This window comes from Pteronotus mesoamericanus, unplaced genomic scaffold (genome assembly GCF_021234165.1).
Source record: "Pteronotus mesoamericanus isolate MK-2021 breed Mesoamerican mustached bat unplaced genomic scaffold, CSHL_Meso_final scaffold_12, whole genome shotgun sequence".
NCBI classification, from domain to species: domain Eukaryota; kingdom Metazoa; phylum Chordata; class Mammalia; order Chiroptera; family Mormoopidae; genus Pteronotus; species Pteronotus mesoamericanus.
The window spans coordinates 7,842,587-7,853,789 of NW_026555303.1; the positions used below are offsets into that span (position 1 = coordinate 7,842,587).

The window sequence follows — 11,203 nt, forward strand, 5'->3', positions numbered from 1 at the left end:
TGGATTTGTTGGAATAGTCTGAGAAGAACAGGGGTTAACTCTTCCTTAAATGTTTTGTAAAATTCTCCTGCGAAACCGTCTGGCCTTGGGGTATTGTTTGTTGAAAGTTTCTTGATTACTGCTTCAATTTTCCCAGATGTTATGGGTCTGTTCAAGCTTTCTGTTTCTACCTCCATCAGTGTTGGAAGATTTTACTTTTCTAGAAATTTGTCCATTTCATCCAGATTTTCTCATTTCTTGGCATAGAGTTGCTCATAGTAATTTCTTACAATCCTTTGTATTTCTGTGGTATCAGTTGTTATTTCTCCTCTTTCATTTCTGATATTATTGATTTGGGTCCTCTCCCTCTTTTTCTTGATGAGTCTGCTTAAAGGCTTGTTGGTTTTGTTTATCTTTTCAAAGAACCAGCTCGTGGATTGAATTGACAGTATGTCATTAAATTCTGTTCTGATCTTGATAATTCCCTTCCTTCTACTTGCTCTGGTATTAATTTGTTTTTATTTCTCTAGTTCTTGAAGTTGTAAGTTTAGGTTGCTTATTTGATTTTTTTAAAATCTTTTTTAGGTGGGCCTGTATAGCTCTGAACATCCCTCTCAGGACTGCCATTGCTGTGTCCCATAGATTTATGGACTGTTGTATGTTCATTTTCATTTGTTTCCAGAAAATTTTTGATTTGTTCATTGATCTCATTATTGACCCATTCATTGTTTAATAGTTTATTGTTCAGTCTCCAAGAGTTTGCAAGTTTTTGAAGTGTCTCTTTGAGGTTGTTTTCCAGTTTCAAGGCCTTGTGGTCTGAGAAAAAGTTTGGTATTATTTCAATTTTCCTGAATTTGCTGAGGCTTGCTTTTTGTCCTATCATGTGGTCTATCTTTGAAAAACTGCCATGAGCATTTGAAAAGAATGTGTATTTTGCTTCTTTGGGATGTAAGGTTCTATATATATATATCAGTTCAGTCTATTTGATTTAGTTTGTCATTCAGCTCCACAATATCTGTACTAATGTTTTATTTTGAATATCTACCCATTTTTGGCAGTGGGGTGTTGAAATCCCCTACTATCAGTGTGTTGCTGTCTATATCTTTTTTGAAGTCATCCAAGATTTTCCTTAGATACTTGGGTGCTCCTATATTGAGTACATATAAGTTTACAATGTTTATGTGTTTTTTTTTAGGGTTCATGTATTTATTCAGAAGGTGATTTAACTATAGAATGAAGCATTTTTAGCATTATGCAATACAATGTTTTAAAATCTTTTTTTCCCTGCAAATCTGTTTATTTAAATTTTTAAAATCCTAAAGAGAATCTATTGTCCTCTGTTTTTCAAGCATTCAGGTATTTTGCATGATGTCTGATGTGATCAGTAATAAAGTTTGCAATGAAGTAGTAGCTGTGATCATATAACCCTCTTGTAATCTGAACACGACCGGGATTTTCTTTTCTGTGCAGGCAGCTATGAAATTGTTGGGCAGCAGCAGTTCATCTGAGAGGAACTGGTCGTCTTTCCCTTGGTTGATCAGTATGTCCAGCTGAGGCCCCAGGTAGGCCTTCATGAGGTGGGAAGCATCATATGCCTTCCATTTATGTTGATCTGTTTCAAGATATCCACCAAAGGCTTTTTTGCCCCAGGGACAAAGCGCTGGATTGCAAATTGGAGCAAATGCTCACACAGATTTTTATTTTCCAGGGTTCCTGAAAGCACAAGTCAGGGCCCCGTGGCCTCCCATGGAGTGGCCAAAAACAGACATGCGCTGGGGGTCCACCAGATAATTGTCATTGATTAGTTGAAGAAGCTCCTCCATTACATAGGAGTACATCCTGTAGTTTGTTTTCCAAGGCCCTTCGGTGGTATTCACATAAAACCTAGTGCCAGTGCCGAAGTTCCAGCTCTTGTACTCTCCTTGAGTGTTGCAGCCACAGGGGCTGGTGTTGGGGACCATGACCACAAGGCAAGGCTCCGAGGTGGCCTGCTGGAAGGCAGATTTGGAAATAAAGTTCTGTTCTGTTCAAGTTAAACCAGAGAGCCAATAGAGTGTGAGGCATTTTCCGGTTTTTGCCTTAGGCGGTAAGTAGATGGCAAATTTCATTTTGCAACTCAGTTCGATGCTGTCATGTTTGACAACTTTCTGGAACCCCCCAAAACATTTGCTGCTGGAAATCTGTTTCAATGCCATTCTTTCCCAGTCCAGCTGCGACTTGCTCTTTTGTCTGTGCCAAAGGACAGATGATCCCCCACCTTCAGAGGCGACGATAACCAGAGAGCTATTTATGTCTTCTTGATAGATTCTTCCTTTAAGTATTATAAAGTGCTCCTTTGGGTCACTTTATATGGCCTTTGTTTTGAAATCTATTTTGTATGATATAAGTATTGCAACCCTTGCTTTCTTCTCTTGCCCATTTGCTTGGAATATTTTTTTCCATCCCTTTACTTTCAATCTGTGTAGGTCTTTGGCTCTGAGGTGGGTCTCCTGTAGGCAGCATATGTGTAGGTCATGTTTCCTTATCCATTCAGCTATCCTCTGTCTTTTGATTGGGGCATTTAGTCCATTTACATTGAGAGTTATTACTGATAGAAACCTATTCATTTTTTCTCTTCATACCTGTGTTTTTCTCTTTCTCACTCTTTTCCTTCACCTTCTTAAACCAGTCTCTTTAGCATATCTTGCAGTGCTGTCTTGGTAGAGATGTATTGTTTTGGTCTTGTTTTGTCTGGAAAACTCCTTATTTCCCCTTCTATTTTAATTGAGAGCCTTGCTGGGTCGAGCAGCCTTGTTTGTAGGCCCTTGCTTTCCATTACTTGGAATATTTGTTGTCATTCCCTTCTGGCTTGTGGTGTTTCTGTTGAGAAGCCAGCTTCTAGCTGTATCAGGGCCCCCTTGTATGTTACTTTCTCCTTCTCCCTTGCTGCCTTAAGGATTCTCTCTTTGTCTTTAATAGTTGCCATTGTAATGATGATGTTTCTTGGAATGGACCTCCTTGGTCTCTCTTGAGTGGGGCCTTCTGTGCCTCCTGGATCCATGAGACCCTTTCTCTCCTCAAATTAGGGAAATTTTCCATCATTACTTTTTCAAAGAGGTTCTCTATCCCTTGCTCCTCTTCTTCATCTGGTATCCCTATTATGTGGATATTATTGCGTTTCAGGTTGTCCTGCATTTCCCTAAATGCCTCTTCATTCTTTTTAGTCTTTTTCCATTTCTTGTGCTTTCTGGGAGCTTTTTTCTACCTTATCTTCCATCTCACTGATTCAGTCCTCGGCTTCATCCAGCCTGCTTTTGCTTCCTTCTTCTGTGTTCTTCAATTCAGAAATGGTATTCGTATCCTCTTGTGTCTTCTTGATAGTTTCTATGTCCTTTTCCAGATTGTTATAGTTTGCTGTAAGTTTCTGATAGTTCCTTTGTAGTTTCTCATAGTTATCTTTGAGCTGGCTGAAATCATTGAACTTCCTTAGAGCCATAGTTTTGAATTCAATATCTGATAATTCCCTTGCCTCTATTTCATTTAGCTCTCTATGTGGTGAGTCCCTTTTTCCACTCATTTGGGGAAAAGTTCTCTTTCTTCCTTTTTTTGTGATGGTCTATTAAGTTTGTTTGTTTATTTATTTATTTATTTATTTATTTATTTCATTTATTTTTGCTTCTGCCTCAATTAATCCATCTAGATTTTCTGACTGTGGATTAAATCTATGGCAGTAGGGGGGTCTTTTATTCATTCATTCATTCATTCATTCATTTATTTATTTTCCCTTTTCTTTCTGGGCCTGCCTCTGATGATGTCAGTTGTTGACCCTATATGAACTTGGGTTGTTTGTTTGAGCCTTCCAAGAGTCTACTGTCTGTGTCTGACTCCTGCTTTGAACAGCTCTGTGTCCCCTTCAGCCAGGGATCCACTATTTCTGTGAATCGCTCTGCACTCTCACGCCAGTTCCTTGAGAGTGCTTCCTGGCCCAGCAGGATGCCCCACCTGCCTGGTCACATGCCCGAGTTTGCTCCAGCTCCTGGGCACTTATTCGCCCAACCCTGTGCACTTGTCTGGTGTCGGTGCCGGTGGAAGCCCTGGAACTGGTAAGTTTAGGGTCTTCTATTGTGTGCTTTCCCGCTTTTGGGTCTTTGAGGGTGTCGCTGACCCACACTAAATGAAAACTACAGAAACGGGAGGAAGTCAGCTCCAGGACTCTCTGGTTAATCCTGTCTCCAGTTTCTCCTCCAGGGTCTCTGGGCAACTCTGTGTCCCCTCCAGCCCGGGATCCACTATTTCTGCAGACCACTCTGCAGTTGCTGGCCAGCATGGGCCCTGGTTTACGCCTGCCTTTGCGTATGTGTGCACTCCCTCGCAGGCCCCATGGGCGTCAACCTGCGAGAGCCCTTACCAGCCCGTGTGGTCGCGGGTCCACACACGTGCTAGCCAACCCTCGCCGGCCACTCGGCCTGTGTATGTGCATGCCTGTACTGAGTGGTTTTGGGCTGTCTATTGTGTGCTTTTCATCTTTTGGCTCTTTGGGTGTGTGGCCTGCCCACGCACAATGAAGACTACAGAAAGGATAAGGAGTTGGGATCCCCTGGTTCTTCCTCCTGTTCCTTCCCCAATGCCTCCATTTTCAGTTTCTCCTCAGGGGCCTCTGGGCAGTTCTGTGGCCCCTTCAGCCAGGGATCCACTATTTCTGTGGACCACAGGGTAAGCGCGGGCTGTCTGGCTCACACGCGCCCCACTTCTGCCTCTTCGTGGGTGCATCCTGACTGCGTAAAATGGAGACTACAGAATGGGGAGGGAGTCGGGACTCCCTGGTTCCTCCTCCCATTCTTTCCCCAATGCCTCCATCTCCAGTCTCTGCTCAAGGCTCTCTATGCAACTTTGTAACCCCTTTGGCCAGAGATCCTCTATTTCTTCCAGCTTGTCTGCACTTAGTCCCCCAGCTCACACGTGCACCAGCTGTGTGTGGAGCACACAAAAGGCAGTTTAATTGATTCCCTTATGCCTGAGCGAGATGGTAGCTGCAGAGTGGGAGGTGAGTTTTCACCAGGGCTCCACCAGCCACAGTCTCGGTTGTCTTCACAGTCTTCCTCACCAATCTTTTCCCAGGCACCAGCCCACTCTGCTTCCACCTCTACCCAGAGATCAAGGAGGGCTGCTGCCACTGCAAATTTTTGTGTTGGCCCTTTATATGTCTCTTTTCATCCCCAGTAACCTGTCTCTGGCAGGGAGCGCCCCTAAGCTTTTTGGGATTGTGTTTTGTCTGTGTGATTTCCTGGTTTTAGCTGCTGTGTTCTAGGGGTCCCTGTTTATGGTTCAGACCCTGTTCTTCTCAGGGGGATCCAACTGGCCGTTTCAATGTCCCTCTGGTCCTAGTGCCTGTGGGCACCCAGCCCACCCTCTCAAGCCTCCACCACACTTCTCATCCATTGGGATGTGTGAGAGTTGAATCCACTGTCTGTCTGCGCCTCTAAGGCTCCTCTCCCTCTATCATTCCATTGTTTTCCAGGTGATTTCTCCACTATTTAGTCACAAATCCAGTTTGGTCTTGGGAGAAGGTCAGCATGACTCCCATTCGCTCCTCCGCCATCTTCAAATCTCTGTTTTAGTATATTTCTTGCCTATTTCTATTATTTTTTTAAAAAGCTTTAAATGATTTTTTGGTATTCTTTATCCATTTATTCATGAAAGTTTATAGAACTTTTTTCCCTAAAAAAACAAAAACAATAAAACCTATTAACCATGATTTAGATGTGTTGTAAATACTTTTCTTTTCCTTGTCCTTTAACTTTTTCATAAGTATAATACTATATAGTTAAATGTTTCATATAGTGATATTGTCAATATTTACTTTATGGCTTCTAGGTTTGAATATTTTACTTTGGGTCATGAAAAATATTAGTTCTTTTTCTTCTAAAACTCCTTAGATTCTACATATTGATGTTTTAGTTACCTGAATGTTTCTTGTATAATGTGTGTAATAAGGCTCTATATTTGTTTTATTTCAAGTAATCGTGGTCCATGAACCTTATTTGTTGAATAAGCCTTATTTTACCCATTGATTTGAAATATTATCTTAATCATATAATATATTGTTAGATATATATGTTTGTCTCTAGAATGTCCCTTATATTTCATTGATCTACTTGATTATTTCTATTCTAGTGTTATGTTGGTTTAATTACTGAGACTTTATAATGGTTTTAATTTTTTAAAAATATTTTATAATTAACTTTGACATATATAAGAAATAAATAAAATCAATCTGCATTTTAGAATGAGAGAGAGAGAGAGAGAGAGAGATGGAACTCCTACCTTTTGTGACAACATGGATGGAACTGGGGAATATTAAGCTAAGTGAAATAAGCCAGTTGATGAAAGACAAATACCATATGATTTCACCTATAAGTGGACTCTACTCAACAAAATAAACTAACGAACAAAATAAACCACAGGTATGGAAACATAGAGCAGACTGAAAGTGACCAGAGGGGATGGTGAAAGAGGACAATGTTGGGGAGAAGGGGAATGGACTAGAGAGAGAACATGTATGAATGACTCATGGACATGGACAACAGAGAGGGAATTGACTGTGGGAGTGCTTGTTGGAGGTGGGATGGGAGGTGGGTAAAGGGGTAAAAACTGAGACAAATGTACTAGAATAAACATGATGTATAAATTAAAAAAATAATAAAATTTAGAAAAAGTAAAATGAAAATAAATAAATATTATAAACAATTTCATGCCACTAATTCAACATCTGAAATGTATTGGGAATTGTCTGGCCTTGTTTCAGGAAATTTAACCCTGCCATCAGGCTGGAGGGCCCCAAGGCGGGAAATATTCAGGAGGCCTTGGGAAAGCAGGCTCCTGAGTAGACTTGGCCTGTTCCTCTCTGCCTCTCTGCTTTGCCATGGATGGCCAATAGCAAATGATGGATAAGTTACCTCATGCTGAAGTAATTAATGCAAGACAAGTATTGGCCGGTATTGGCAGTAGACAAGAAATTGTGGGACAAAGAGGAGGGGAAAAAGGACCCCTGCACCTCTTGACTTGGCTTGGACATGGCCAGAGTCCTCATTGCAGCCGAGAAGCAGTCTCCTTATCTCTCAGTGGTTCCCTCCCCCTGCCTGGCTCAGGCTTGAAAGAGTGCAGGAAAAAAGGCCCTAAATCAGATATGGTAGGTCCCATGGTAATCAGGCCTAAAAGTAAATTATTTAAAGTGTGCTCTGTTCCTCCCTCAGATCTCTCTCTGGTCAGCTCATGCTGCAAAGGACCTTTATTTATACCCCTTACCTTGTTAAGACATTTGCTTTATTTACACCCCTTACCTGGTGTCATTAAGATATTTACTTTATTTACACCTTTCCCCCTATATCTTTAAGGTGCCTTTAAGTCTACGTTCCCCTTATCTATAGTCTCTATTGTTGATTCTAGTCTCCTCTTGGACCAATGTAAATCAGTGTACTCCTGTCACTTGTCTTGTTAAAAACATCATATATTCACTGTGAAACTTACCAAACTGATGTAATGCGATAACGTATGCATTCCTGCTACATACCGTACAGATAAGATTTTCAATAAAAGCCTTGAAACAAAGGAAAACGGGGCTTTCCCCACTAGAAGGATGTGCCATGGCCTTCTCCAGTAAGAGGGAAGTGCCCCCGTCGGCTCTCCTGGCAAACAGAGAAGTGTTTTTGACATTTTGTGTTTGTCCCCCTCATCCATGACAACCCCAGATGGGCTCTGTGGGTTTCAGAGCCCTGCTCCCATCTCAGGTAGCCCCAGCCAGTTTCTCTCAGATTCAGGGAACGCTGCGCTCTCTGCAGCACTCTCCTGCAGCGATATGCCCTCAATAGCTGCTGCACAGTGCAATATAAATTGACAATATTCCTTTGTGAATAAAACTTACCAAAACTTAGTAAAGAATAAATAAAAATCTATATAGCAAAGCTGGAAGGTGGCGACTGAGTAGATGGAAGCTGAACTCTCTTGCTTGTGCCCCCAGCATGGATTTTCAGTTGACCTTCCCTCAAGTGACCTGAACAATCAATAGAATCTTAGCTGAAAGGAAGTTTCGAAGCCAAGGAGTGTGGAAGATTCTTTGCATCATCTAGTAAGATATTTTATAAGTTGAAGGGGCAATATCCTGCACAAGGAGCCCGCAGCAGAGGAGAGGACAGACAGTAAAAGTAGTTTAGTTCTTCCATCCCTTCCCAGAGAGAGGGAGTCATGTCCCACACAGAGAATCCTCAACCCTAGTCAGGAGAGACTTGGGAGGATATACGGAGTCTGGGGGACTCAGGCTGCACACACAGTGAGCAGCACAGCCATAGCAGCAGCACCAACTGAGAGAGTTCTAGAGAACTATCTTAAAAAACTGTAGGAGGCACTGGCAGGCAATGTCCAGCATTGACTGACAGAGACTTTTTGCTTTGTGGGGAGGTGGAGTGCTCAAGGAACCAGTTAGTGACTGTGCTGTGGTGTGGGTGCAAAACAAAGACTTTTAAAAAGAGGAGCTGAAGTGCAGCTGAGCAAGGACCCCATACATACATGCAGCTGCCCTGCCAGCAAAGAAACCAGATTGAAAGTGATGTTCATTCCCTCTGAATCCATCTGGGAAGAAAGATAAGAAAGCTGCGTGGAAAAAGGATTGCAGGGCTCCCACAGCATGACTAGTGAGTAGGGGGCTATATAGAATGGAGAGTTTGGGACTGAATCTCTTGTGACAGCAGTGGGCTGAGAACTAGACAGTTAAGAGCTGAATATCTGAGATAATTTGCAGCCTGAAAGGTCCCCTAATGCCATGGGGTACAAACCTCTGGGCTGAGGAAATCATGCCCAACACCCACCCACAGGATTGCAGACCCTGAAGGACAGTAAGGCCAGTTTAAAGAACTCCCCTGATGGGTGCATTCCACAGTGGGAAGAAAAGATTCTCCAAAAGAGCCCTTTCTGAACTTTTAGAAGACACAACAAGATATATGGGTTCCTTGAACTCAATTTCACTGAATCCAGCAGAACAGAGAGATTGGAAATTGACACAACAGTGAGTATTCACAGCCCTGCTAGCCTTAGCTCTTATACAGAGCTACCACCAGTGCCAAACAGGAATTAGCTGACCCTTTTACACAGATTGTCCCTCACATGGAATGGACAGCTAATTCATCAGAAACTATACATTGTTGAAAATAATCTGGGACAGACCAAAACGTGTGATGCAGAGGTGGGGGAACACACCCATCATCTTCCCTGAAGACTGAACAATGCTTCCCAGGGAAGAGCCAGGGATCACACCCTCAAGATTGCACCAGAAGCCTGCTATAGAGGCAGATAGAGGTGGTACATGTGGTGCTGTTGGACATTAGATAAACTACTCCTGGGCCTTTGTGGATAAAAAGCCGGAAGGACAGAACAGCAAGGATGAGCCAAGCCTGAAGGAAACAACCACAAACTGTGGATCACTTGCAGCTTTGAACAGGTTGCCCAAAGCTAGGCTGGGACACCATCTAACATTACCAAAGTTGGATCCAGAAAGAGAAGACAATAGGCAAACACTCAGCTCTGCTGAGATGAATTCCACCTCATTCTTTTTCACTATTTGCATTATTTTCTCTCCTGCATAGCTTTTTAACATTTTTCTTTTTCTTAAATTGTTTTCTAATTATTTCACTATTTTTTATTTATTTCAGTTTTATTTCAAATCTCATATTTTACTCTTCCTTCTCACTCTAATTTACCATCTTATTTCCCTTTCTTACTTTCATTTTAAATTTTATTTTATCCCTTCTATGCCTTGTTTCTATTCTTCACTCCTACTATTTCTCCTCCCTCCATTCTCTCAAAGCCATTTTCCTTTCCATTAGTTATCTCATATTCTTTTTCCATTTCTTATGATATCCTTATTCTTTCCACCTTAATTAATCTTTGCTTGTTTGTCCCTGAAATTGTGGTTGTTGCATTTCTTCAACTTTATTCCTAGATATTCATTATTATTTTATTTCAAATTTCATATTTTACTGTTCCTCTGTCCTACTCCATTTTACCTTCTTCCTGCCCTTCCTTATTTTTGTTTTAAATTCTATTTTTCCCTCTCTTAGCCTGGTTTCTAATCCTTGCTTTTATTATTTGTCCTCCCTCTATATGCTCAAAATCATTGTTTTTTCCTTTAGACATCTTATAATACTTCTTTCTTTCTTTTTTTCTTGTTTATACTATTCTTATTCTCTTTCCACCATTCTTAATCTTTGCTCACTTATCATGGATATTGCTATCATGGTTAGTTTTGTTCAATTATGTTCTTATTTTTTCACTATTTTTAATTTTATTTCAAACTACACATTATACTCTTCCTTTCTCTTACTCTATTTTGCCTTATTCCATCCCTTTTATTTACATTTCAAATTTTTCTCTGTATATGACTTGTTTCTATTCCCTATTCTTATTCTTCTCCTTCTACTATCTCAAAATCATTTTTCTTTCTGTTAGTCATCTCATATTCTTTTCTTCTTTCATATAATATTTTATTCCCTTTCCATCTTTATTAATATCAGCTAATTTGTTGTTGATATTGCAATTGTGGTTGTGGTATATTTATTGGTGTGGGCTTTGTTTGCTGGGTTGTTTTGTTTTGTATTTACAGCACCTGTACAACAGAACTCAAGACATGGTAAGGGATGTGACTCTCAGACAGCCAGCTAGAGGGGAGAACCTACCAATGAATGAGCCAACGAAAACCAAAACCCAATTACAATGAGAGTACACATAAACTCCATAAAGGGCATTTTTAGAACATCTAGCTCAGGAGATCAAGGAGACTGCACCACTTAAACCCACAGGATTCCTACCACAGAAGGCTACCCCATGAAGACAGAGAGTCAAAGCAGATCCATCTAATACATAGTAACTAACAGAGTCACCCAAAATAAGGAGACAAAGAAATAACCCCAATTGAGAGAAAAGGAGGAAATCTCAGAAAAAGTGCTAAATGAAATTGAGGAAAGTAATTTATAAGACATAGAGTTTGAATTAATGTGTATAAGGATGCTCAAGGAACTCAGTGAGAACTATAATATTTTTATGGCAGCTACAGGGAACTTAGTGAGAACAATATCTGCATGAAAAAAAAAGCATAGAAACTATAAATAAGAACCAAGAAGAAATGACTAATACAATGTCTGAAATGAAGAATACACTGGAAGGAATTAAAAGCAGGCTAGATTATGAAGGTGATTAA

At 40.8% G+C, this 11,203-nt stretch overlaps 1 pseudogene; it reads right to left on the minus strand.

Annotated features, from left to right (window-relative positions):
- Positions 1 to 1,323: 1,323 nt before the first annotated feature.
- On the minus strand, positions 1,324 to 9,214 carry LOC129082199 (S-formylglutathione hydrolase-like; annotated as a pseudogene).
- Positions 9,215 to 11,203: the final 1,989 nt, after the last annotated feature.